Genomic DNA, 5,099 nt, shown 5'->3' on the forward strand with positions numbered 1-5,099 from the left:
AAAAAAAATAGCCGGGCGTAGTGGTGGGCGCCTGTAGTCCCAGCTACTTGGGAGGCTGAGGCAGGAGAATGGCGTGAACCCGGGAGGCGGAGCTAGCAGTGAGCTGAGATCGTGCCACTGCACTCCAGCCTGGGCAACTGAGCAAGACTCCGTCTCAAAAAAAAAAAGAAGAGGCCGGGCGCGGTGGCTCAAGCCTGTAATCCCAGCACTTTGGGAGGCCGAGGCGGGCAGATCACGAGGTCAGGAGATCGAGACCATCCTGGCTAACATGGTGAAACCCCGTCTCTACTGAAAAATACAAAAAACTAGCCGGGCAAGGTGGCGGGCGCCTGTAGTCCCAGCTACTCGGGAGGCTGAGGCAGGAGAATGGCGTGAACCCGGGAGGCGGAGCTTGCAGTGAGCTGAGATCCGGCCACTGCACTCCAGCCCGGGCCACAGAGCGAGACTCCGTCTCAAAAAAAAAAAAAATAAAAAAAAATAATTTCCCCCTTTCGGCTGGGTGAGGTGGCTCACACCTGTAATAGCACTTCGGCAGGCCGAGGCAGGTGGATCACTTGAGGTCAGTTCTAGCTAGACCAGCCTGGCCAACGTGGTGAAACCCTGCCTCTACTAAAAACACCAAATTAGCTAGGCGCGGTGGTGTGCGCTTGTAGTCCCAAGTTACTCAGGAGGCTGAGACAAGCGAATCGCTTGAATCCGGTAGGAGGAGCTTGCCGTGAGCTGAGATTGGCCACTGCACTCCAGCCTGGGTGACAGAGTGAGATTCTGTCAAAAAATAAATAAATAAATAAATAAATAAACATTTCCCGTTTTCATCAAATTAAGGGATGTTGGACAGTTTTTAACCATCAAATATTTTATTTTATTTTATTTTTTCACGTTGTCTTAAAGATGGAAGTGCTTCAAAATCAAATCTTCCCTTGCCAGTTCTCTACTTGGCTTCTTTTTTTTTTCTTTTTGAGACAGAGTCTCGCTTTGTCGCTGGAGTGTGTTGGCACAGTCTCATTCACTGCAACCTCCACCCTCCAGGTTTAAGTGATTCTCCTGCCTCAGTCTCCTGAGTAGCTGGGAGTACAGGTGCGTGCCACCACACCTGGCTAATTTTTATAGTTTTAGTAGAGACGGGGTTTCACTATGTTGGCCAGGGTGGTCTCAAACTCCTGACCTCGTGATCCGCCCACCTCAGCCAAAGTGCTGGGATTACTGGCGTGAGCCACGCACCCGGCTGCTACTTGGCTTTTAAAGGGAATTTTGCTTTCTGAGTATTTTTATTTCTCAGATATCTTGGTCTTTTTAATTCTGGAAGCAATCTTAATAATTTACGTATGTGCTAACCTCCTGCCGTATTCACATTCCATAGCAATCTGTTGGCTGTGTGTTGTGTATGTGTGTGTGTTTTCTCTCCTGGGTAGTTTGACTATATCTATGTGATGGTTTCACTGTTTGTAGTTGCAATAGTTAAGTTTTATTTTGGATAGTAAAGAATAACTTTCTTTTTTTTTTTTTTTTTTTTTGAGACAGAGTCTTGTTCTGTCGCCCAGGCTGGAGTGCAGTGGCACGGTCTCGGCTCATTGCAAGCTCTGCCTCCTGGGTTTACACCATTCTCCTGCCTCAGCCTCCCGATTAGCTGGGACTATAGGTGCCTGCCGCCATGCCTAGAGACGGGGTTTCACCGTGTTAGCTAGGATGGTCTTGATCTCCTGGCCTCATGATCCTCCTGCCTCGGCCTCCCAAAGTGCTGAGATTACAGGTGTGAGCCACCGTGCCCGGCCAGAATAGCTTTCTTTTGTGGCAAGCTGTATACTTTCCTAATATATGAACATGTTTAGGGTAAAATAAAATGCTTTTTAAGGTTTTGAGATTTAAAAAAATTTGCTAATCAACTTTGAGTGTCCTTTTTTGTTTTTTGAGACGGAGTCTCGGTCTGTCATCCAGGCTGGAGTGCAGTGGCCGGATCTCAGCTCACTGCAAGCTCCGCCTCCCGGGTTCATGCCATTCTCCTGCCTCAGCCTCCCAAGTAGCTGGAACTACAGGTGCCTGCCACCGTGCCCTGCTAATTTTTTGTATTTTTAGTAGAGACAGGGTTTCACCGTGTTAGCCAGTATGGTCTCGATCTTCTAACCTCGTGATCCGCCCGCCTCGGCCTCCCAAAGTGCTGGGATTACAGGTGTGAGCCACCACGCCTGGCCCGAGTGTCTGTTTTTTGAGATACAGGGTCTGACTCTGTCACCCAGGCTACAGTGCAGTGGTGCATATAGCTTACTACAGCCTCCACCTCCTAGCCGGGTTTCGGCGATCCTCCCACCTCAGCCTCCTGAGTAGCTGAGACTACAAGCGGATGCCACCACACCTGGCTAATTTGTTTTTTTTTTTTGTATTTTTTGTAGAGACGGGATTTCAATATGTTGCCCCAGGCTGGTCTCAAATTCCTGGTCTCAAGAGATCCACCTGCCTCAGCTGCCCAAAATGCTGGGATTATAGGCATGAGCCCCATGCTTGGCTGAGTGTCTTAAGATGAAGAAAAACTGAAAATGGGTGTAGTGTGCTAGTACATGAGGTATTTTAAATGCGTAGCTTACCAGCTTTTTTTTTTTTTTTTGAGACAGTCTCGCTGTGTCACCCAGGCTGGAGTGCAGTGGCACGATCTTGGCTCACTGCAACCTCTACCTCCCAGGTTCAAGCATTTCTCCTGCCTCAGCCTCCTGAGTAGCCGGGACTACAGGTGCCCACCACTGTGGCCAGCTAATTTTTGTATTAGTAGAGATGAGGTTTTACCATGTTGGCCAGGCTGGTCTCCAACTCCTGACCTCAGGTGATCCGCCTGCCTTGGTCTCTGAAAGTTCTAGGATTATAGGCGTGAGCCACTACGTTCAGCTGCCTATCAGCTTTTTACCACTTTGTCGGCACTACATTTTGGAATTTTCCTTTGAGAATTAGGCAAAATGCCCAGACTCCCCCTTCCCTTTAGAGGGAGAGGGGAGCAATTAGACTATTCCTTTGTTTCCCTGTAGAAGGAGGAGCTGAGATTACTGCTTTGATATCTGGAATATAATTTAGGGAAGAAAATTTAGGTCTTGGCCTTTCTTTGGAACCACCCTGGGAGTGTTGCAGATTATAAGTAGGGTAATAGTGGAACGATGTTTGGGGGAAAAATGGTCCTGAGGAGCCAGAGAACTGTTGTTAGTTTATTGACTGACTGAAACATGTGAAAAATAAGGTACGGAAGAAGTAGGAAATAAAGTTTTCCTTCGTCCTTTTGTGACAGGTTGGCTCAGCTGACTGGAACACCCTCTACTGCTTTATTAAATCGAAGGTTGTGATAGGTTCCAGTGAAGTTTACTGTGTTCTATGCTTGTAGATTTCCTAATTAGGACAAGTAGTGTTACATATGCATGCCTTTATTCACAATAGGGACCATTCTTTTGGAAACATCACTTTTTAATAATACTGGGTACTATTTAGCACTTACTCTCAGTGCCAGCCACTTGGCTATTTTTTTTTCCTTAGGGTCTATCTCTTTCTCCCAGACTGGAGTGTGGTAGCACAGTCATGGCTCACTGCAGTCTCAACCTCCTGGACTCTAGTGATCCTCCTCTCTTAGCCTCCTGAGTAGCTGGCACCGTGCCTGTCTAATTTTTTTTTTTTAAGCGATAATATGTCACTATGTTGCCTATGCTGGTCTCGAACACCTGGACTCAAGTGATCCTCCCACCTGAGCCTCTCAAAGTGTTGGGATTACAGGTGTGACCCGCCTTACTCGGCCATCTGTGGTCTTTACATAGGGCATTTTGTACAGTCTGCACCTCGAACTAGTGATCTTCAACAGTGAAACTCAGTGAATTATATAATTCATGTTTTCCAAGAACAATGATGAATTTAATTTCTCTGAATGTATTTCCTTTGTATAACAATAGTACTTAAGTGAAATTACTCTTTGTCCTTTCTACTCTGTATATAGATATTTTCTAGTATCTTGATTTGGGACAGTTGCATTTAAACCATTTATGGTCGTGTAGCCATATCCACATTACATTTAATGCATCTGCTCCCTTTGTGTCTGTATACTCATAACATTTTGCATAAAGTTATAGGCGGTTCATACCAAGTCTGTTCATGAACCTCAGATTAAGAATACTTGATTTAGGAGATCGAGACCATCCTGGCTAACACGGTGAAACTCCGCCTCTACTAAAAAATACAAAAAAAAAAACTAGCCGGGTGAGGTGGCAGGTGCCTGTAGTCCCAGCTGCTCGGGAGGCTGAGGCAGGAGAATGGCATAAACCCAGGAGGTGGAGCTTGCAGTGAGCTGAGATCTGGCCACTGCACTCCAGCCTGGGTGACAGAGCGAGACTCCGTCTCAAAAAAAAAAAAAAAAAAAAGATTGAAAACAGAAAAGAGAATGTTAACTGTCATTATCAGTATTAAAATGTGAAAATGTGAGAGTGACAAAGCTTAGCTTTAAATCTGGTATCCCAAACTAATTTGAGTTTTTTTTTTTTTTTTTTGAGACAAGGTCTTGCTTTGTCACCCAGGCTGGAGTGCAGTGGCGCAATCTTGGCTCACTGCAACCTCCACCTCCCAGGTTCAAGCGATTCTCCTGCCTCAGCCTCCGAAGTAGCTGGGATTACAGGCTGCGCCACCATGCCCAGCTAATTTTTGTATTTATAGTAAAGACAGAGTTTTACCTTGTTGGCCAGGCTGGTCTCAAACTCTTAACCTCGTGATCCTTCCACCTCGGCCTCCCAAAGTTCTGGGATTACAGGCGTGAGCCACCGTTCCCGGCCTAATTTGAGTTTTAAAATGTGGAGTTTAAGATGTTAGGCTTGGCCGGGCGCGGTGGCTCAAGCCTGTAATCCCAGCACTTTGGGAGGCCGAGACGGGCGGATCACGAGGTCAGGAGATCGAGACCATCCTGGCTAACACGGTGAAACCCCGTCTCTACTAAAAAAATACAAAAAAATTAGCTGGGCGTGGTGGTGGGCGCCTGTAGTCCCAGCTACTACTCGGGAGGCTGAGGCAGGAGAATGGCGTAAACCCAAGAGGCAGAGCTCGCAGTGAGCTGAGATCCGGCCACTCCACTCTAGCCTGGGCGACAGAGC

General features: G+C 46.9%; 1 protein-coding gene across 1 annotated transcript in view; it reads left to right on the plus strand.

The window, feature by feature from the left end:
- RAB1A (RAB1A, member RAS oncogene family) overlaps positions 1–5,099 on the plus strand; it is a 45,899-nt gene that overhangs the window by 6,465 nt on the left and 34,335 nt on the right. The window lies entirely within an intron of this gene.

The sequence above is a fragment of the Rhinopithecus bieti genome, unplaced genomic scaffold (assembly GCF_001698545.2).
Source record: "Rhinopithecus bieti isolate Rb0 unplaced genomic scaffold, ASM169854v2 scaffold_19018, whole genome shotgun sequence".
In the NCBI taxonomy this organism is placed as follows: Eukaryota; Metazoa; Chordata; class Mammalia; order Primates; family Cercopithecidae; genus Rhinopithecus; species Rhinopithecus bieti.